General features: G+C 34.3%; 1 protein-coding gene across 1 annotated transcript in view; it reads right to left on the bottom strand.

Moving 5' to 3' along the window:
• IQCM (IQ motif containing M) overlaps positions 1-23,623 on the bottom strand; it is a 436,096-nt gene extending 412,473 nt beyond the window's left edge. The window contains exon 1 of the mRNA XM_082727609.1: positions 23,387-23,623. The gene's annotated coding sequence lies outside the window, so the exon portion shown is untranslated. The remainder of the gene's footprint in view (positions 1-23,386) is intronic.
• Positions 23,624-24,548: the final 925 nt, after the last annotated feature.

The raw sequence follows: 24,548 nt of genomic DNA, 5'->3' as shown, positions 1-24,548 counted from the left end.
CTTAACGACTTTATCCCTATTATATATCTCTCTTTGCATGAGATGTTTTCCATTTGTTAACTAAGCATACCATTAAGGACATAGAATATAATTGTTACCTTAGCTTCCCTAAAATGCCAAGTCAGCAACAATAATGACATGATAATGCTATGTTCATCTAGCTAACTCAGAGTTCTGATTTTATCACAATTGAACATACATTTTTCAAATGACTGATCTTTTATCCTACTCTATCATGACTTTTTTAAAAGATTTATTTATTTATTTATTTACTTGCAAGAGAGGGAGCACTTGAGCATGAGCAGGGGAAGAGGCAAAGAGGGAGAGAATCCCAAGTAGACTCCTCATTGAGCACAAGCTGGACTTGGGGCTCCATCCCACCACAACGAGATCATGACCTGAACTGAAACCAAGAGTTAGATGCTTAACCAACTGAGCCACCTAGGCACCCTACTATTATGACTTCCAAGGAAAACATCATTCACTAAGACAGTGGGCCATAAATATTGCTAGGCTTCTTTATTGTAGATTTCTGGGTACATTTTTCATTCAGAAAGTTTATTTACAGAAAACAGACTACATTGACCAGGTGAGGAGTTGCTTCTAATAACTACTGTGATTTAAAAAAAAAAAAAATCACATAAAATATACCATCTTAACCTTTTTAAATGTATAATTCACTAGTGTTAAATATACTCCCATTGTTGCAAAACAGATCTCCAGAACTTTCTCATCTTGCAGAACTGAAACTCTATACACATTAAGCAATATCCCCTTTTCCTCTCTGCCCTGTCCCTGGTAACCACCATTCTACTTTGGTTTTAAGAATTTACTTTTTGTATATATTTTTCCAAAGTGTATTTCTTTTTTTTTAAGATATTATTTATTTGACAAAGAGAGACAGCAAGAGAGGGAACACAAGCAGGGGGAGTGGGAGAAAGAGAAGCAGGCTTCCCACCCAGCAGGGAGCCTGACAATTCCAGGACCCTAGGATCATGACCTGAGCTGAAGGCAGATGCTTAATGACTGAGACACCCAGGTACCCCCCAAAGTATATTTCTTTTTCTTTTAAGATATTATTTACAAATTTGACAGAGAAATAGAAAAAGCACAAGTTGGCAGAGTGGCAGGCAGAGGGAGAGGGGGAAGCAGGCTCTCCACTAAGCAGGGAGCCCAATGCTCAGCACCCTGGGATCATGACCTGAGCCGAAGACAGCCGCTTAACCAACTGAGCTGCCCAGGCACCCCAAGTGTATTTCTTATATGTTTGTGAAAACAAGGAGAAAAGGTACACTAATGTTTCATTTCATATCTTTCAAAAAAAAAATCACAGTCACTATTCAAATATTAGGTTTCTCTAAGTGTCATAGTATATATTGTTTTAATGCTACTGTAAATTTAAAAGCAATCTGAAAAGTAATGGGCACTTTTTTTTTCTTATCATACCTACAAAGTGACTGTTACCCAAAAAAAAAAAAAAAATACAAAAGGCATTTAAGCAGTTTTTCTCCATAGTTCTGTTCAAACACAGCAAGAGTATAATTAGCTGGACAAGCTGCCTAAGTCTGTAATATACATCACCTCCACAACTAACAAACCTACAGCAGTAACAAGCTTTGCAGTAAATTAAAATCTCCAGTTCCTTAAAAAAAAATTACATTCAAAAAGATGAAGTAAACAGCAATTTCTCTTTCCTAAGAGTGAAGTATATACATAAAGGTGAGGTTAAAAAAAATATTTTTCAATCTATTTAATTTAGCAAGTTAAGATGCTGCAATAATGACGAGACATTCATTTTTTCCTACCATCAAGTAATTGTTTCCACATTATTGGAGAGTTTATAGGTCTGACTACTTCACTGCCATTTAATGATCCTGAAAAAAAAGGCCCACATTTTTCTTGGATTCTTTTTGCTCAAAAATAAAATAAAATTAAATTAAATAAATAAAAATAAAAATCCAAGAAGTTACTTTGTCAATGCAGCAACTCAAGTATTTGATTTTGGATTATTCCTCCTTTTTTGTGAACATTTAAAAGACAAATTGTTTTCTTTCATTCTAACCTAAATTCAACGTTTCTAAGATAGATCTCTTGATTATATCATGTTCTTGACATTATTAAACACAAAATCTTCTCTAAAGTAACTGACTGTTGGTTCTCCAAACATAAATGCTTCAAGATATGACCCAGAATGCATATTTCTCAGACTGAGTAAGGAAGTAATGCCTAAAATTTTCAAGATCTACAGAGAAGAAGATAGTAATAACCTAGCAAGTCATGCATAAAAGCTCAAAAGAACCTTAAATCTGCTGGTTCAAAAAAATAAGTCCTTAAAACTATTCATACCAACCACAGAAAGTGAGATAATATCATTATCTCTTCATTTCTGATCTTATGATGTTCTTTTCAGGAGTTCTATTTGTCAGCACAGGTCACAGACTCACTATGTGTTTTACAGGTCTTTTAACCAAATTAATGACTCTAAAAGCATATTTTCTAGTTCATTGCAGATACATCTCTAAATTATACTTGGCTCACAAGTTGTAAAAAGCAGCATATTATATAGCTATAAGTTCCTCCCACTCAACCTATTTTAAGTTCTGATATCAGCCAAGGTAATGCTAATAATGCTCATCACAAAAAACTATCACAGCTTTCAATACCTATTTAAAAATATTCATTAATTCAAAGGTTAAGAGCCCTAAGTAAAAGGTATTGGGCTAGGTGTTATAGGTGACCCAAAACTGGAAAGCCATCAGTCAGTTTTCAGTCTACCCAGGAAGACAGGTATAAAGAAAGTAACAATGACATTTTGGGTGACAAAACCTATTATTCAAATTAGGACTTTTAAGAGTGAGAGACGTGCTTCTAAAAACTAAGCCAGGGTAACAGACATAAACAAGTCTTCCCTGGGAATGAATAGTCACCCTAATTATGGATTCAGTGTTTTGTAGTTTAAATATTTTCAGAAACATTATTTTAAATTTTTTGCCTAGAAACAAAGCTATGAGATAAATAACACAATACTATCTCCACTTTTAAATGAGAAAACGAAGGCTCAGAGAAAGTAACTGACTTATCTAAGTTTATGCAGCTAATAAATGATGGGTCCAAGGCCAGTGCTGATATTTTCTAATTCTACATCTAATGTCTTTCTACTATAACACACTGCTTCATCAATAGCTAAAACTACAAGGTATGTAGATAAATTCTATAAATGACAACCTGAGGGAAGCATTGTTCTTCTGATTATAATACCAATATACAATTATAGGGAGATAATATGTACCAGTTTGACAGTATTTTTCACTATCGTGGTAAAAATTATGTGGATAAATGAGGAAAGATTAATCAAAGGAAACTATATGACACAAAGTTGACCTACCCCCCCCCAAAAAAGTAAGAGCTAAAGCAGTTTTAAGTAAAACCAGAGTCTAAAGAGGGATATCCTCATCACTGTTGTTATTCAAAATTGTCTTGTAACTTATAATGCATAAATATTGCATAAGAAGAGATAAACCATCTCCTTTTGTTAATAAGACTGTATAATAATAGTGACTATGACCAGGATTTTAAAAATTGGTAAGATGGTTAGATTCAAGACAAATATTTTAAAACTCAGTGATACTTGTGTCTTCCAGCAATAAGTTTCCCCTCCTATCAATCCTAAGCTCTTCAGGACCACTTCTCTTCCATATAGACTTCTGTCCAGTCATATCAGATTTTCAGTTTTGAACAGAATACATAACACCCTACTCTGAAGTGTCTGGTTTGGATTATTTCTCCAAATTCCAGAGCTACCAAAAGAACAATGATTTATCCTGTAATAATGACCAAAAGGACTTATTAACCTATTGCCTTTCAGGAAAAAAGACTGCCTCTAAGACAAAATTCTACTTAGTCTTAGAGCCCCTGGCAGCATAATCCTGTACATTTTAAAAAATTGCAAATTTCTTTCCAGTCTTAAGAAATGCATAACTACTGACATCCAGTATCAGAATACTCAATGTACACAAAGAAAAAAATATCCATGATTAAAGGACACACGTGGCTTTTTTTTTTAGAAATTGTCCAGCTCAATATTACTCCCTAACAACCTAACAAACCCATGTTTCATATGCCTCTTTCAGTCATTACAATCTATTTCTCTTTTTTTTTAAGATTTTATTTATTTATTTGAGATAGAGCAAGTCAGTGAGAGAACAGAGGCTGGGGAGAGGTGGAGGAAGAGAGAGAAGCAGGCTCACCACTGACCAGAAAGCTGATGCGGGGCTCGATCCCAGGACGCTGAGTTCACAACTTGAGCTGAAGGTAGATGCTTAACCAACTGAGCCATCCAGGCACCCCTACAATCTCTCTATTTTTAAAACAACAGAAGTTTCTAAAAAATTAAAAAACTAATTGATTTGTCAATGAGATTTCTATGTCATCTTTTAAAGAACAATGGTAACATTAAAAGAATTTTCATGTCATGGCTGTGTTGAGATTTATTCTCTGAGACCTTGCATCGTTGTGTCTGTAATAGGTATTTGTGACTCTCCTTCTAGGCTTGAAGAAGTAACCAACCATATGGCAAAGAACTGCAAGAGCCTCCAAGAACTGCATGTGACTTCTAGGATCTGAGTTAACTTCAGCTAACAGCCAGGAAAAAGCTGGGCCCCTCAGTTATACAATCATGAGGAAACAGATTCTGGCAACAACCTGAATGAGCATGGAAGTGGATTCTTCCCCAGTCAAGTCTCCAGCTGAGGAAGCAGCCTGGCCAATACAGTGAATAAAGTCTTGTGAGACCCTGAAGCATAAAACATATTCAAACCATGCCAAGAATCCTGGCCCACTCAAATTGTGAGATAATAAATGTGTGTGTTGTTTTAAGCCACTTAATTTGTGATAATTTGCTAAGCAGCAACAGGAAATGAATTTATCTTTTAATGTCTTTCCATCTTAGAGTAAAATCCAAAGTCATTTTCACAATTTCACCACTTGCTACCCACTCTAACTTCATCTTCTTCCATTTCACCATTGCAAACTTTGCTCTAACTACAGTGGCCTCTTTGCTTGTCAAATAGAATAGACTTGCCATGTTTTCTATTTGACAGACTGGCTCAGGGTCTTCAATATTCTGCCTGGAATTCTCTTCCCAGATACGCACTTAGCTAACAACTTACCTTCTTCAGGAACCTATTCAAAAATTACTTCATTGGAGACACCTCCTGAAAAAAAAAAAAAAAAAAAAAAGGAACTCCTAAACCCCCTCAACATGTACTGCTAGCTTATGATTGCTTTATTCTCTCCACAACACTCTCATATCACCACCTGCTAGGCATTTTTATTCATTTATTAGCTTATTGTATTTCTCCCTGTACCAGAAGGCAAAGTCCAAGGGGGCAGAGATTTTTTTGTTGTTGTTGTTAACTGTTGTTAATCTATATGTGTGGAACCTATGTTGAATAAATAAATAAGTTGGTAGATAAGTTAATGAATTAAAGCAAATGCATTATTAAAGAAATTATAGATAAGTTAAAAGACATGAGGGATAAACAAAATGACTTAACAGATAAATTTAATCTAACAAATGGAACAGAAAAAAGCATTCTGAACTATAATAAATGATAATTTCCTAATTCATCATGATCCAGGTGGGAAAAATAATATATTTTTTCTAATCATGGGAATTAGACTAACTCCATACCTCTTCACAGCAATTTCCATGAGACAATAGAACAATGACCAAAATCTCCTGAGAGAAAGAGAATATGACTTTAATATTTTAACTCATTCAAATTTTCTTTTGAGATTCAGGCAACTGACTTTATTAAGCACACAAAATCATAAGAAATATAATTTCTACAATGCCTTTATGAAAACTGAAGTCCTACCTGAAATAAGGGATTCAGAAATGGAAAAGCATAAAATAAAATAAAATAAAGTATTGGTGGGCATTGAATCAATTTAAATAAATCTACTTAAACAACTATAGTAATTTGTTAGAGAATATAATTTGAATGTTTTAAACTTTGACAAAGAGAAATAATATTACTGACAAAGCTGGAAGACTGGTAGAGAAGTGCCAAGAGAAAGTAAAAGAATATTCCTCCTTCATAATTCACATCAGGAAGAAAAGTTTCTATTTTCTCAAAAACTGAAGGATGAAATTTTTTCAATGACACAACTAATTTATACTTTGTAATAATTTAGTAAACTTAGACCTTTTAGGATTTTTTTTTCAAATCTTTCCTATAGGAACAACGTAAATATTTAGGCTTTGTGGGTTGTATACAATCTCTATTGGGTTTTTATTTCTCTCTTTTATAAATTTTTTAAAATGTAAAGACCAACATTAGCCCCCATGCTGTACAAAAACAGGCCTTGGGTTGAATTTGACCTGCTTGCTGCATTTTGCTGGCTTCTAGGTAAATAACATTGAGCCAAAATTTTGTTGTTCTTTCATTTTCACTTTGGGATCTTTTGATTCTGATATTATTGTGGTATTTTGTATTTAAAACTATATGAAAATTTATAGGACTTCCACTTTTGGTAAGGATGTACCCAGCAGATATAATTCACAATGTTTGACATCCAATCAGAAGTTATTAAGCATGCAAAAATAAGCCAATATGACCAATAATGAGGAAAAAAAATTGAATCAAAACCAACCTGGAAATTATAGAGATGATAAAATTTGTAGACAAGAACATTAGAATAGCTATAACAGCTGTATTCCATATGTTCAAATAGCTAGAGGAAAGACTAAGCATGCAATGCAAAAACCTAGAAGATATTGAAGACTGAAATACAATTTCTAGAAATTAGAACTACAATGTCTATGATAAAAAAAAAAAAAGAAATAAACTGAATGGGATTAACAGAGATAAACATTGCAAGAAGAAAGATTAGTAAATTTGAAAGTACATCAATAGAAGTCATCCAAACTGAAATATATAAAGAAAAAAGTCTGGGGACACCTGGGCAATTCAGTCAATTAAGCATCTGCCTTTGGCTCGTATCATGGTTTCAGGGTCCTGGGTAAATATAAAAGACTTAATCATTATTTAAATCTCTTTAAAAGAATTGTTTAAAGTAAAAACATTAATAATGGATTGTGGCATATAGAACATTAAGTAGGTGATGGGGTTTAAGTAGTGCACTTGTTGGGATGAGCACTAGCTGTTGTATGGAAGTGTTGAATCACTCTATTGTAGACCTGAAATTAATATTGCACTGTATGTTAACTAACTGGAATTTAAATAAAAATTTTAAAAAATAATAATAATAAATAAAATATATGAAAATAGCACAAAGGCCAGGAGAAAAGTGGAAGCAAACTCGCAAGTTACCAATATTATTCATGAGGTAATATAATACTATTATTTTAACGTAAAATTGTTTTAAGTTAAAGATATATACTATAAATCTAAACCAATTACTAAGATGACAAACAAAAAGTTACAGCTGATAAGCCAATAAAGGAGGTACAACGGAATAAAAAATAGAATTCAAAACTCAGGAAAAAGAGAAAAAAATGGAAAAAATAAAAAATAAATAGCAAGATGGTAGCTATAAACCCAAACTCATCAATAATAACATTAAATGTAAATGGCATAAATATTCCCAATTTAAAAACATTTTTTTAAGATTTTATTTATTTATTTATTTATTTATTTAACAGAGAGAGAGAGATCACAAGTAGGCAGAGAGACAGGCAGAGAGAGGGGGAATCAGGTTCCCTGATAAGCAGAGAGCCTGATGCTAGATCCCAGGACCCTGGGATCAGGACCCAAACCAAAGGCAGAGGCTTTAACCCACTGAACCACCCAGGTGCCCCTAAAAAAATTTTAAATGAGCGTTTCTTATTAGGTAAAAAAGGAGGAATCAAGTATATGCTGCCTATAAGAAACCCACTTAAAATATTAAGAGAAATAAAAGGAAAAGAATGGAAAAGATATGTCATGCTAACTAATTAAAATAATACTGATGTATTGGGGGCACCTGGGTGGCTCAGTGGTTAAGCACCTGCCTTGGTCTCAGGTCATGATCCCAGGGTCCTGGAATCAAGCTCCACATCGGGTTCCCTACTTGGCGGGGAGCTTCTCCTTCCCCACTCCCACAGTTTGTGTTCCCTCTCTCTGTCTCTCTTTTTGTCAAATAAATAAATCTTTTTTAAAAAAATACTGATGTAGGGGTGCCTGAATGACTCAGTGGGTTAAAGCCTCTGCCTTTGGCTCAGGTCATGACCCCAGGGTCCTGGGATCAAGCCCAACATCGGGCTCTCTGCTCAGCAGGAAGCCTGTTTCCTCCTCTCTCTCTGCCTGCCTCTCTGCCTACTTCTGATTTCTCTGTCTGTCAAATAAATAAATAAAATCTTTTTTAAAAAAAATACTGATGTAGGAATGCCTGGTTCAGCACCAGGTTAAAGCCTGGTGGTTCAGCAGGTTAAAGCCTCTGCCTTCAGCTCAGGTCATGATCCCAGAGTCCTGGGATCGAGCCCCATACTGGGTTCTCTGCTCAGCAGGGAGCCTGCTTCCTTCCTTCCTCTCTCTCTCTCTCTGCCTCTCTGTCTGCTTGTGATCTCTCTCTGTCAAATAAATAAATAAAATATTTTTAAAAATACTGATGTAGTTATATTAATATCAGTATTTTATAGCAAAAATATCACCAGAGATAAAGTGATTTCATACTGATAAAGAAGTTAATTAATCAAGAGGACATACCAATCTTTAACATTTATGTACCTAATAACAGAGCTCTAAAATACCTTAAGCAAAAAATGACAGCACTAGAATGAGAAATCAATAAAACTGAAATTATACTCAGATTACAAACCCTATGTAAAACTAAGTACCTAGTAGAATAAATTGGCAGAAAATCAGTAAGCATACACAACACTTGTACAATACTATCAAGCAACTTAATCTAATTGACATTTATAAAATATTCCACCCAACAACAGTTAAATACACATTCTATTCAAGTAGAGCACATTTGGGGGAATAAAATCAATCTCAATAAGTTTAAAAGAATACAAATTGTATAAAGTATGTTTTTTGACAATAGCACTAAGTTGGAAAACAGTAACAAAAATATAGCAGGAAAACCTCAAAACATCTGGAAACTAAGTAACACTCTTCTAAATAATTCAAATGTCAAAGAAGAAATAAAAAGAGAAATTAGAAAACATTTTGAACTGAATAAAAATTACAACCAACATACTAAAATTTGTGATTCAGTCAAAGCAGAGTCTACGAAGAAACATAGTACTGAGTGTCTGTATTATGTAAAAAGAAAGTTTTCAAAACAATGACCTTAGCTTCTACCGTAGTGAGAGAGAGAGAGAGAGAGAGAGAATAATGAATGAAAACCATAGTAAGCAAGAGAAAATAACAATAAATATCAGAGAAAAAATCAATGATATCGAAAATGGGAAAAATGGAGAAAAATTAATGAAATCGAAGCTAGTTCTTTGAGAGCAATAAAATTGATAAACTTCTAGTTAGATCAACCAAAAAAAATACATAAAATCCAATTTACCAATATCAGCACTGAGGATGATGACATCACTAGAGTTTCTACAGAAATTAAAATAAGAGAATATTAACAACTTTATGCCAATAAAATAAACAATTTAGATGAAATGGACAAACTCCTTAAAAGACAAACTACCAAAAACCCACAGAGAATATCATTCTCAATGGGGAAAAGCTGACAGCCTTCCCTTTGAGATCAGGAAAACAACAAGGATGCCCACTCTCACCACTGTTGTTCAACATAGTACTAGAAAGTCCTAGCAACAGCAACAAGAAAACAAAAAGAAATAAAAGTATTTAAATTGGTAAAGAAGAAGTCACTCTCTCCTTTACAGATGATGTGATACTTTATATGGAAAGCCCAAAAGACTGCACCCCCAAACTACCAGAACTCATACAGCAATTCAGGAATGTCACAGGATACAAAATCAATGTACAGAAATCAATTGCTTTCTTATACACTAACAATGAACACATAGAAAGGGAAATTAGATAATCGATTCCATTTACTATAGCACCAAGAACCATAAGGTACCTAGGAATAAACCTAACCAGTGAGGTAAAGGATCTGTACTCAAGGAACTACAGAGCACTCATGAAAGAAACTGAAGAAGACACAGAAAGATGGAAAAGTATTCCATGCTTATGGATCAAAAGAATAAACACTGTTAAAATGTCTGTACTGCCTAGAGCAATCTATACTTTCAGTGCCATTACGATCAAAATTCCACCAGGATTTTTCAAAGTGCTGAAACTAAAAATCCTAAAATTTGTATGGAACCAGAAGAGACCCTGAATTAATAAGGAAATGTTGAAAAAGAAAAACAAAGCTGGGGGCATCATGTTGCCTGATTTCAAGCTTTACTACAAAGCTGTGATCACCAAGACAGCATGGTACTGGCACAAAAGCAAACACATAGACCAGTGGAACAGAGTAGAGAGCCCAGATATGAACCCACAACTCTGTGGTCAATTAATCTTCAACAAAGCAGGAAAAAATACCCAGTGAAAAATAGACATTTATTTCTTCAATAAATGGTGCTGGGAAAAATGGGCAGTTATGTATAGAAGAATGAAACTTGACCATTCTCTTACACCATACACAAAGATAAACTCGAAATGGATAAAAGACATCAAAGTGAGACAGGAATCTATCAAAATCCTAGAGGAGAACATAGGCAGTAACCTCTTCGACATCAGCCACAGCAACTTCTGTCAAGACATATCTCCAAAGGCAAAGGAAACAAAAATGAAAATAAACTTGTGGAACTGCATCAAGATCAAAAGTTTCTGCCCAGCCAAGGAAATAGTCAAAAAAACAAAGAGGCACCCCCACGGAATGGGAGAAGATATTTGCAAATGACACTACCGACAAAGGGCTGATATCCAAGATCTACAAAGAACTCCTCCAACTCAAACTCAAAAAACAGATAATCACATCAAAAAATGGGCAGAAGACATGAACAGACACTTCTCCAAAGAAGGCATACAAATGGCTAACAGACCCATGAAAAAATGTTCATCATCATTCACCATCAGGGAGATTCAAATCAAAACCACATTGAGATATCACCTTACACCAGTTAGAAAGGCCAAAATTAACAAGACAGCAAACAACAAGTTTTGCAGAGGATATAGAGAAAGGGGAACCCTCTCACACTGATGGTGGGAATGCAAGTTGGTATAGCCACCTTGGAAAACAGTGTGGAGATTCCCTAAGAAATTAAAAATAGAGCTACCCTATGACCTTGCAATTACACTACTGGGTATTTCCCCAAAGACACAGACATAGTGAAAAGGAGGGCAATGTGTACCCCAATGTTCATAGCAGCAATGTCCACAATTGCCAAACTGGAAGGAGCCAAGATGCCCTTCAACAAATGAATGGGTAAAGAAGATATGGTCCACATATACAATGGAATATTATGCCTCCATCAAAAAGGATGAATACCCAACTTTTGTATCAACATGGATGGGAGTAGGGAGATTATGCTGAGTTAAATAAGTCAAACAGAGAGAGCCAATTATCATATGTTTTCACTTACTTGTGGAGCATAAGGAATAAGACGGAGGACATTGGGTGAAGGAGAGGAGAAGTGAGGTGAAAGAAATCAGACAGGGAGAGGAACTATGAGAGACTGTGGACTCTGAGAAACAAACTGAAGGTTTTGAGGGGAGGGTGGTAGTAAAGCTTGAAATCAGGCTTTTGTTTTTTTCTTTTTCTTTTTCTTTTTTTTTTTTTTTTTGGTAGGAAGTTGGCATGTTAGCAGTTGAAAGTAAAGTCTTTAGAGTCAGGAAGACCTAGCTTCAAATCCCATTTCCACATTTGACTAGCCTGTACAATTTTGGACTGGTTACCTACTCTCTTAAATATTAATTTCTTCATTTTTATAGTAGGAATAATAATAACCTATTAATTGTGGAAATTTAAAAAAATCACAAAGTAGGCAAATATAAATGCATAGTTCCTTCCCAAGGTCCACCACCATTCAAAGATACACTTTATATTTGGAAGGAAGGCGAATGATGCTTTGAATTTAATTAAAGAGTCCTGTCAAAATTATTTAAGTATAACCTCTACTACGGATCAGGTACCGTAAAAGGATAAACTCAAATGAAATGTGTTCTCTGATGCAAGAAACCCTGAAGTGTTAGTGAGAAGAATAACTCACATGATACAACTTGTGGAGGTAATTAGACAATGACAATCCAGGCTCTAAATTTAGAAAGACTAAGGAAAAGTCACTGTATAATTAGAATGAAATTCTCCCTATAACATAAGTTGAAATTGTAATATAATATAAAAAATGATGGTGAAACAGCACAACTCAGCAACTATAAATTCCACTCTGAGATAAACCAGGGGTCAAGCCATATGTCAAGGAAAAACATAGACTCATATATGCACATCATATACTTCCCTCTAGTATCAATTAAATAGATGCCAAATCTAGCTTTTACATTTATATTTACATTTATGCTAATAACATTTGATGATTTGAAGTAACAGTCATCCAATTTTAATGGCTTTTCTCTTTTAAATTTATCATCTCAATATTAACATAAATATTATGAATTTATACTCCTTAATATTCTCTTATATGTTAGATCATTGACTTCATTTTAGAGAGAGCAATGGTTATTTTAGATAATCAAACTTTCAGTAATTAAAAAGCAAGGCAGTATAAAGTGGGAATAATTTTATTCAGGCACCAAAATTTCCAATAAAAGGCTTAATAATGAGATTTATGCTTCATCTTTCATTACACATAAATAGATTTTGTAGGTAACATTATTTACTAAATTTTACTACTATCTTTTTTTTTCTCCATCTTTTTTTCATTCATTCTATCCCTTTTACCTAGAAAATTTTTAATATGCATTCTGCAGTCATGCTATTAAATGTCTGAGAATTTGAAAAGGTTCATTTCACATCAGCAACATAACCATACTTCATAGGATGTCCTTATTTTACACCATGGGGATGTTTAAACAAAGAGCCTATAATAGAAGCAGCAGCAAAACTCCAAAATCCCATTCAATTACTTGGGAATTGTCACTACTGCAAACAGTACAGATTTAAACTATCACAGTGGAATCCTAAAACTTAAACTCAACATACAGATTAAATATCAGTAGAAAAATAAATATGGGTTGAGAACTAAAGTTGTTTTTTCTTCCACAACATGAGGAGAGTATATATACAACTGACATTAAGAACAGGCTAACCAGACACTAAACAGATGCAAACAGAATGCCAAGCAAAACTGAGCTTTCTGCCAAAGGTTTTCCCCAAGAGGTGAATAATATTTTCCATAAGTCTTTGGAAACTGCAGAATTGGTTTGGTAATGAAGTACTCTTAGCCACTTTTTAATGTATGCTTTAACATTTCTGTTCTCTACTGAGTAGTATAGGTTATATTAATTTCATCAGAGGGAAACCCATATTTATTATTCAATGAAAAGATAACAGTATTTTAATTTTCTTGAGAAAGTTTTACCATATGTAAAAATGAAAACATGCATTTTTAAACTTATTTTTGATGGTGTGAGACTATACAATTAAAGTGTAATGCTGCAAGATCAAAATTAAATATAAAATTTTCAGGCAGGAGCACTTTGTATTATGTGTTGCTAATTGCCAAGTATTATAATTTAAAAAGCCATATTGTAATTTTCATAAAAGCTACATGTTTGGGTCACTTTATTTTTGGAAGGTTAGATAGCCATATAAAGGAAGTTAATTTTTTAAAGACATTTTCTCTCCAATTGTTCACAGGTGCATCATAGGTGATTTTCAAACAACAGAAAAATGTAACATATCAGTAATATCTATTTTTGTCTTTGATCAATCATTAGTTATCTTCTTTGATTATTACTGGTTTCAATATGTTTAGAAACAGAAACCAAATGTGGCTACTGTGCTTACTGTTTTTATTTTACTCAAGTATTTCCAGAGATAAGAAAAGCAAACAATCCAACCAAGTCAAGAAATATACAGAAATTCTGCAAAATTGTTGTGGGTCAGGCAGTAATGCACCTGACTGGTCTCTACAGTGTTCAAAGAAACAAAAGCTTTCAGAAGTTTTCAACCATGGCATAAAAACAGGCTCTACACTAGGCCCCATGCATTTCAGCACTGGAACAATGGTTACATGTCACAGACTTTCCTACAAAGATACATAAATTGTCTGTAACCTTGACCAGGCACCTGTGACTGGAAAATTAAATTTCACATTCATTATTTATGAGGTCAGCACAAATCCCATGATGGAATTTCAACCTAATTAGGAAGTGTTAAGAAAGGTTTGGACCTCCAAACTAGTTCACATAAACGCTCCACTGGTATAAAAGGTAGACAGCTACCTTCTGACTAAGGACAAGTCATGAATCCACATTATTTATACTCAAGAGCATCTAAAGAAACCCAAATTTGGTTTTCTGTTGCAGTTTTGAGTTTTAAGTGTTCAGGACTACCTCCAAATTTCCTCCATGCCAAAGGAAGCAGGAGGCAGAAGACCAGATATTTTCCTTTTATACTCCGCCTTGCAGTGTCCTCCTTCCCCATCATCTGTCAGTTCTCTTACTTTACTCCTCCTCATGCCTCTTTGCTCTAAGAACACCAGCTTCTAAACCATTCCCGCTATTCTTTCCTGGTTCCCTATCTATAAAATGAGGCAAAACTAAAGATTATTTTAAGTAAAACTCATTTAAAACATATATTGTTATCATATGGATGCTGTAAGTTGGTTTTTAGTTGTTTCTATTTTGCCAGAACACAAATTTGTCACAAAATTTTCATATTTTGTTATATAACTTCATCACGCTTTCATCTTAGTAGGTCATTCATGTTGAATCGGTTATTCAACTTTTTTATTGGATCTGTTCAATATTCAGTCATGACAGAATTTATAACACATAATGGGGAGGCAGGGGACCAGAAGATACTCAACCTTTCATCGCCCCTAAAATTCTTTAAAATCAAACCAAAAAAGCAAAAAGCATAAATATTTAAATAACATATCCTTCAAAATGAATGTTACTACTGAGGTAAGAAGGCAGCCGGAGTACAAACATTTTCCTTTCTCCCTTTCAAATCACACTGAAACAAATCTAAAAATGCGGAAAAGGCAGGATAATAGCAAAAGGTGAATGAGGTAGGAAAGTGGAGCAAACAATAAGCTCTGAGCAGTCTACAGTGTTTCATGGATTTAAAGAAGACACGATGCAGATGGGATTACTGGGATAACGATATGTGTAGACAAAGCTGGAGATAGAGGTGAGGGCTGTACAGAAGGTAGGTCTATCTTGCCTGAGAGGACCCTGAAAGGTTCTAGCATCATAACCTGGAGTCATGGAAGGCAAAAATAGGTTGTACAGTAGTATTGAGGATATTTAAATGAAGGGCTAACTACTGAACAGCTGGCTAAGTCCCTCCTACTCTCACTTTCAGACAAGTGGCAGAAATACCATGCAATACAGCCTATCCCTAAAGAATTTAGAGGGATTTTTTTTTTCTTGAAAGCCTTACACTCCAAAGGAAAGCACCAGAACTGTCCATTATACAGCGCATAACTTAAACCAGTCAACATCCCTACTCAAAAGTTTATACTCAGGCAGACATAGAGGTATACAAGGCAAAGGAAAGCTACATCAGTGAGTTATGTTAATAAAACTTCCCCATTAACAAGTAAGAATGATCAACCACGCATCACCAGACATTCAAAGAAAATCAACAGCACGAGAGAATTCTAAGAAATATTACAGCCAAGACTTCTATGGGAGAAAAAGAGGTAGAGAATAAGATTTTAGTGGAAATTAAAAATATAATTACTGAAATGTAACCTGTGTCAACTATACTCAAGAATTTTTAAAAAATAAAACTACTGAAATTAAAATTCAATGAAAGAACTACTAAAGTCAAGAAAACATGGAGTAAAAGGAAAAATAATAAATTAAAAGGTTAAGATATATACAGATGTAGATATTCAAACTTCATTGTACTTTAAAAAACAATATACAAGATATAATTTTTTGTAACTACAAAACCTGCCAAGAGATAGGAAACTCATATTCAAGAGAATATAAACATATTTTCCTTGATAGAGTTACATCCCAATAAACCCAGCAGACATTAAAAATATCCCAAGTTGAAAATGCCTTTAATACATCTAACCTACCAAATATTGTATCTCAGCCTCGCCTATCTTAAACATGCTCAGAACACTTTCATTAGCCTACAATTGGGCAAAATCATCTAACACACATCTTATTTAATATAAAGTAATGACTATCTCATGTAATTTATTGAATACTGTACTGAAAGTAAGAAACAGAACAGCTTCACATGTACAGAATGGCTATAAGTGTGTATTAGTTATTTACCCTAGTGATCGTGTGGCTGACCGGGAGCTGCCACTGCACAGCATCATGGGAGAGTATAATACTGCACATCACTAGTCTGGGAAAAGATCAAAATTCAAAATCCCAAGTATGATTTCTAGAGACTATACATCACTTTTCAATCATCATAAAGTTAAAAAAAAATGTAAGTTGAACCATCAAAAGTCAGGAAACATCTATATTCAATACAAGCAAGATACAATGGTTGAAAAAAAAATGGAGCACTCGGAAGATAAATGGAAACTCTAATAAAGAATTAAAGGGAAATTCTAACACTGAAAAATTTTTAAAATTCTTTGGATGGGCGTAACTTCTGGATTACACACTGAAGAAGAAAGAGTACTAAACTTGAGGAGAGGTGAGAAGTGATAAAGTTTACACTGGGCATAAAGAACATATGGATAACACTTTAATTATTTTAAACATCACTTTTCACACTCAGAATTACCTTGATTTGGATTTGATGATAAATCACTGTTACCCTAACTATTACATAAGAAGTGGAAGCTTCTGATCTTCCAGATTCGATTTTGCCCAATTGCTATGAATGAGATCAGTCATTTTTTTATAGATCATAGTGTGTAATTAAAATAAAAACTCAGAAGTGGTAGGGATGTCTGGACTCTAGTATAGCTGTCAGCTTCCCATTGGTGTGATTAGCCCAGAATATAAGTTAGCTTGCTTTTCTAAACACATATGCTATTTCATAAGAAGAATAAGCCCAGTAATTCCTAAAATAGATACTTTAAAAGTTTGACAAGTTAGAACAAGCTATAAAAAAACCCAGAAACATCTGTTTAAACTGTAATATTTTCAAGCCTACCAAAGACATAACTACATTGCATTATCCCTGCTACATAGCAAAACACAAAGAAAAAAATACACTTACTTGTGGAATGTAAGGAATAACACCGACATTGGGATATGGAGAGGAGAAGTGAGATGGGGGAAATCAAAGAGAGAGACAAACCATGAGAGACCATGGACTCTGAGAAACAAACTGAAGGTTTTGGAGGGGAGGGGGGTGGGGGGTTGGATAAGCCTGGTGGTGGGTATTAAGGAGGGCACATATTGCATGGAGCACTGGGTGTGGTGCATAAACAATGAATTTTGGAACACTGATAAAAAATTAAATTTAATTTAACAATAATTCAAAAATTAAATTGGAAAAAAACTAATTTCTGAAAGAAATATTTCTTACAAAGAGTTACTGAGTTGTTCTCCTGAATAATTCTGATATCTCTGCTTTGCCTTTGACAATAATTATTCTGATAACTCTGATTATTTCCTGAAGTTTGAAATAAAAAATAGCCTAAAAAATAAATAAATAAATAAATACAAAGTTTAATTAAATTGCCTTCCTCTAGTTAATGGAAGTTTAATGAATAATGTTTAATTGAATTAAACATTTGTTCATTCATAAATTAAGCAATTATTTCATAAATAAAATATAATAAGCACCATATATGTTTTATGGCATCTTTCTAATACAGCTTGTCTGTTTTTAAGGGTCTTTATTCTCTTTTCCCAACTATTAAGACATATATTACACAAAACATAACACAAATTCCAAGCAAAAATACAAAGCCATTCCTCTAAGGTATCCAGTTATATTAACTTAAAAGCCTGTAATATAGAAAATGATTTGGGCCACAATATTTCAAAGTTCAAAGTTTGTCTTTGTTATTGTCCTACTTGTCTTTGTCCACTCATCTCCTAGCTCCTGGGACTCACCTTCCCTATCCCAATATTCCATGCCCTCGTGTTGCCCTTGAGATGTCAAGTGAGCCCATTTTAATGCCCTCTGTTCAAGCTTGCCTTACACTGAAGAACAGCAGGGATTAAATTATTTCCTTTTTCTCTCTTTCTGACTCCCATCAAAACTTCCATTAACGAGAGAAAAGCAACTTAATTAAACTAATCCACACTGAATTATGAATGGTTGATTAATAGCCTACTCAACCCTCCCCAGGATATTTTTATTTAAAAAAAAGAGAGAGAGAGAGAGACTGAAATCCAAGTAAATCTGTAATAGATAGAATTTGGAACACTTCGAAAAAGTAGAGGGAAATATATAGGTTTCTTCCAGAGAGATATGTTTTGATAGAAGGGCCTTCTGAGGATTCCTTAAATTATCCCTGTTGGTGGCCACCTAACTCAGACTCAGTTCCTGACTGGGAGAATAAAGCATTGACTGAAATGCCCTTTTCCAGTTTTATAAGTGAGCAGCAAAGTACTCTCAAAGGAAGACATTTGACTTTGAAACAGACTTCAGAAGTTGAAGTATGGTTTATTACTCCTCCGGGTGAAGTGAGAAATATAAATGCTTCTTTTAACTTGGAGTCAAATTCCCCAGAGCCATCCTTAAACACCGAATATCACTGTGACAAAGGTCAAATCCTCTGTCATGTGAAAATGACCCTACAGATACCCTTTTTAAATTAATCCTATGTTTTTTTAACTTTTAATTGGAGGATGAGAGTGAGCACCAGAAATATATGATATAACCACATATTATGGAGACACAAATGAGAATATAATGGCAGAGGAGCCTCTACAAACTTCAAGGTAAAGTTCAGCCTCTCACCTCATCTATCCTAACTTCTAGATCATCTACACACACACAGACACACACACACACAGACACACACACACACACACTCGAGTGATGGTAAAAATTACCATTTCCCAAACAGTATTTACAGAGTATCCTCTTAAAATTTAAATATCACCTAAACAATTTGAATAACACTGATAATAAAAAATGCTAACATATTTTTATTGCTGACAAAATAGATTAGAAGTGATTTCACCTCCCTTTTTTTTTTTTTTCTGCCTTATCCAAGGTATAAAATACAGAGAAGAAACTTCTTCCTTTTTCCCTCCAGTTTGATCTATGTAAATTGAAGCTGATCCTCCACTCTAGCTAATTATAAATTTTTCCCTCCTCTACAACAAGGTGACAACACAGACCACTGTGGTGATGATAAAGGTCTTTAACATTTTACTTTGGTGTAACAGTTGTAAAAATCAACAACTTGACCTTCATTATGAATCAGCTGCATTAATATCTCTGGGTTCAAGATCCTTTCTGCAGAAATATCAGGCTATACCTACACCTATTCCTTGGTGAACTTTTTCACCATATAGAAATATTATACTTTGTCTTAATTTTCAAAATTCACACAGTTGGCTGGATAAAAAATACCACCCAAGAAAGAGATAGTTATAATAACTATACTCCAAATAAGAAAATTTTAACTGATTTTTTTTCCTTTTAGCTCAAAAAGTAAATTCTTCCAAGGAAACTTTCTTTGTACACCAAACCCTATGCACCATTAATTTAAGATTTGCCTTCTGAAAGCTTCCTATCCAATTGAATAGAGTGTTCCAGGGAAAGATAGGATATTTAACAAATGTTTCTAATATGACCTGTTTTTTTAAGACATGAACCCATAAAGAAGGAGAAGAACAGGAGAGAAAACAATAGCAGTTGAGTTTTAGAAGGTAGAAACAGGTCGACAAGCAGTAATTAAATTACCAGACCCAATAAAACTCAATCTTAAGTGGCATTGTGAGAACCAAGAATTAACTAGTTATGCAAGAGCTTCCCCAAAATGTTCAGCAACTGGTAGCACCAGTTTCTCTAGAACTGAGAGCAAAGTAGGGCAGGCAGGTGGAAGTCTAAAATAAGTAGGTTGGACCAAAGCAATTTGAAAACTGGTTAGATACTCCACTTTTCTGAGTAATGCCCCTCACCACTGCCCACTTCCACCTCCACCACTCCCACTAAAGCCTGGAAGGTCTTTAAATTGGGGAATTCCCAAGCAACTGAGGACATGTGAAACACTGAAAACAACATTAAGTAACTGTGCATATTAGGATACAAGGTGCTAAGACATCTTCCTTCACCCCCACAGTCCTTTCCTAGATCCAAATGACTGACAGCTAGAACTTTTCCCTCCAGAAAGGAGATTAATGTCTCTAGGGAGTGACTAACCCAACCAATGACCTACTCCTGTCTCCCACAGTAAAATTTGAATGTGACATTACTAAAATAGTTGGAGCTTCCAAGAAGATTTTCAGTCCCCTATTTAGGGAAGGTGGACCAAAACAAACATCTTCTTTAAGAAGTAACTTATGGGGCCCCTGGGTGGCTCAGTGGGTTAAGCCTCTGCCTTCTGCTCAGGTCATGGTCTCAGGGTCCTGGGATCAAGCCACTCATGGGCTCTCTGATCAGAGGGGAGCTCGCTTTTCCCCGTCCCTCTGCCTGCTTCTCTGCCTACTTGTGATTGCTCTCTGTCAAATAAATGAATAAAATCATAAAAAAAAAAAAAAGAAGTAACTTATAGGACACAGAAGCTATTCGGGGGAGGGGAGAACTTTTTTAAAAAATCAGAACAAGAAGCTAAAATATCTTATCCATGATATAAGAGACCAAAATGTCACGAATAAACATGAAAGAAACATAAAAAGAACTATTAGAAACGAAAAAGCATGATTTAAAAATCAGTATAAGGTTTAGAAGATAAAATTGGAGTGATTTCCTAGGAAGTAGATCAAAAGGATAAAAAGATGTGAAAAAGGGAGAGAGAGGAGAAAGATACAAAAGGTAAGAGACTAGTTTAGGAGGTCAAATGATTATAAAGCAGGATTTCTAGGAAAACAAAACAGAGGAGAGAAAATCATCAACAAAGTAATTTAAGAATTTTTCATCTCTCCAACCAGATCAATTGAAGTTTGAGAAAGAATTGAATTCAGTGCTCTTTAGTACAGCTTCTCCACATTTAATTTTAAGTAGAAAACAAATCTAAATCTAAGCCAAATATCAAATGTCTAAGCCAAATAGAATTGTTTTACTTAAATTATTAGAATCTTATTAAATTGTTAGAATCTTACTTGACTCATCTTTATACTGAGCTGGAACAAACTGACCCACCTCTCAATAATGAATACCTTTAAAGAACTCTCATTGGTTAGTCCTCAATAACGTTTTTCTCTCCCTAGAAAAACAAAGAACCCAGCAGGTGGCAAAATTATTATCCTGGAATCTTTAGCACAGATTGCCTCTTAGATTTTCTCACAACTTGACAAAGTACAAAATCTACTCTGACCCATTTAGAACCCCAAATCTTCATTACAAATATCTCCAAAACTGGGAATGTGCAATTCATTAGGAACATGCTGGGATCCTGTACTTCATGAAAAAGTGGTCTAAATTGTTTGAGGCAGTTGAACAGAATCCTCTGAATTCCTTCACATTTCTAAAAATAAAAAGGAGAATCTCTAGATAAGCTTTAGATACAGAAAATCAGCCTGGGTCCTAGGTTCTTTAATGCTCATCAGAATAAAACCTTTTGCACACTTCCCAGACTTCTCAAAACTGTAAGACATTCCAGAGGAAATATTGAAAAGCAAGTATCCATCAGATACTGGTCACGTAATTTCACTCCAAAATAATTTATGTTGATATTTCCATTATAAATCATAGTAGAAGCTTATAACCCCCTCCCCTTAAAAACATATAATTGGCTATGCTGTAGGGGAAATGGCTCTAGAAAACAATGATCTTTTATCACCAGAACTGTATTCACAACCTGTTCCAAAAGAACCACCCAATCTCTGCATGGAGCTAATTGCCTTAGGTCGATAGGGTGAATTACTAAAGATGGACAAAGTGTTGTTTTTATACTTTATCACTTCAAAGTGTAAGCATAACATTTTTTTAGTATGCTTTCAGAACTCCAGGACAGATTTTTTTTTTTTTTTTTTTTTCATAGCAAATCACAAATACCAACTAGCGGTCTGGAATGGTTACTCTGGCTATTCTAACAATCACTATTCACCTCTGTTCCACGTCACTTAGGAACAGTTGAGAACAATTATTCTGAATAATTTCTCTGATCTATCTCTTTGGTCTATCATTAGCATTTGACCCAATGGACAAAGACCATCAACAGTCAAAAAAAATGTGTAATGCTCACATAGATCATATATATTACCACTTTAAAATCTAAATCACGGTGTGCCTGGGTGGCTCAGTGGGTTAAGACCTCTAGCTTCAGCTCAGGTCATGATCCCAGAGTCCTGGGATCAAGCCCCGCATCAGGCTCTCTGCTCAGCAGGGAGCATGCTTCCTCCTCTCTGCCTGCTTCTCACTTACTTGTGATCTCTGTCTATCAAATAAATAAATAAAATCTTAAAAAATAAAAATAAAATCTAAATCACATTATTACAAATAAAATCTGGGATTTTTCTCATGTCTCATTCCATACAAATCTTTCTAGAGATTAAATATGTCTTTGTCCAAGTACACTCGAAAAATCTGTATGTAAACAAATGGATTATTTAGTGATGGAACTGAACTTTAAAGGAAAGCAAAAAAAGCAATAGTGTCCAATTTGAAAATTGCATAATTTTACTTTCTCAAAGGAGTGTTGGTTTCTGTTGACAATAGTTGTAACAGCTCAGCATTAGCACTAAATGTATTCAGCAAAATCCTTCAACTTTTAAGTGAAAATTTGTAAGGACCCTAAATAAGTGAATCAACTCACAAGGTTACATGGGGATACAGTTTATAATTGAATAGGCATAAAGATGCAACACTACCTAAAATCAGACATAGGCTAGAGACTTTAATTATTTTCATACACAATGTAGTATATTAGTAACCTCCACTTAAATTTTTTTCCTTCTGAGGCCATTTGGTTTCCTTTCCATAAGGCACAAAATTCTGAGAGCTAATGGACAACATTTTTCTATCTTATAAAACAGAAAACACTGTTGACAATACAGCTCAATATCTCTAAGAAAAAAACTATCAATATAATTTTGTCAAATCCTTAAAAAATGTATTTCTTCAGATTGAAAAAAAAGTACCTTGCAGAGTAATTTAAAAGCCTCCAAAAAGAACAATAAATAATACTACTTACCCTAATTAATACTGCTTAGCTACTTACCTTTTGCCTTAGAGTCAATGAAACGTATAGAAAAAACACTGCCCCAGTGATAATTATGTCAGTTGCTTGACAGTAACTAATCCCTATAATTTTCCTTTACTCTTCTTTCAATCTGTAGCTATCCAACTTTAAAATTTTTGTTTAAAATTTTTAAAGCCAATTCCAAATAAGTCATGAACAATTGAGATAGTTTTCTAGATCCTGACAACTCTGTGGTTATTTCCTACTTCTCCTCTATGTCTGCCTTCATTAGACACCCAAAGAATTCTAGAATCAGAATATTTCCCTGTGATGTACTAGAGAATAATTGGCTGTTACTATAGAACTACTTATATCAAGGCGAGCCCTTCTGTTGCAGACAAGAATACAGGCTAATTTCCTCAGTGAAGAATACCAAATCTGACCACAGAAAAGAGCAAAACGCCTCAAAAAAGGAAGAATCCACCTTCAACAGGTGAGATTTAAAAGAATCAATAAAAGTTAACTGAAGGATAAACACTCCTTATTTTTCATTTCTTAAAATATTTAACACCATATGACAGTATAAAATTACAGTTGTCCATGATGATTAAAATTTCAGTATTTATAAACCCCAAATATTAAATTACATCAAAAAATTTGATCATTCTCAATGTTTTATTAAAATGCAACACCATATGATAATTGACTCTCTCTGCTTGACTTATTTCACTCAGCAAGATTGCACAAAAATAAATAAATAAATAAATAAAGCAACACCAAATGCAAAACTATCAGATGTTACACAGTTAACAGGTCTATAACATGGAAATAACACTGCAGCTATCTCTGATTGGTTTAAACTTATAAAGGTTATCTTAACTTGACTGTGCTCAACAGGATATGGTTTAAATATAATGGTTTGCATCATATTTTAATACACACCCTGATGGATTCTTGAGGGTCATTTTTCTCTCTTTTCTGCCTCATGAACATCAAACAGTGGTTCTCAATCAGGGATGATTTTTACTCCCAGGAGAGGAGAATATTTGGCAATGGCTGGAGACATTGTTGGTTATCACAACCAGGTGAAATGCTACCAACATCTAGATAGCTACAATGAACAGAAAAACTCCCCTGCTCCCATAATTACCCAGACCCAAATGACTATTCTGTAGAAGCTGAGGAACCCAGCTACAAGGAC

Source organism: Mustela nivalis (assembly GCF_964662115.1).
Source record: "Mustela nivalis genome assembly, chromosome: 4".
In the NCBI taxonomy this organism is placed as follows: Eukaryota; Metazoa; Chordata; class Mammalia; order Carnivora; family Mustelidae; genus Mustela; species Mustela nivalis.
The sequence above is the reverse complement of the archived record's forward strand: the minus strand, read 5'-3'. Positions and strand labels throughout refer to the sequence as shown.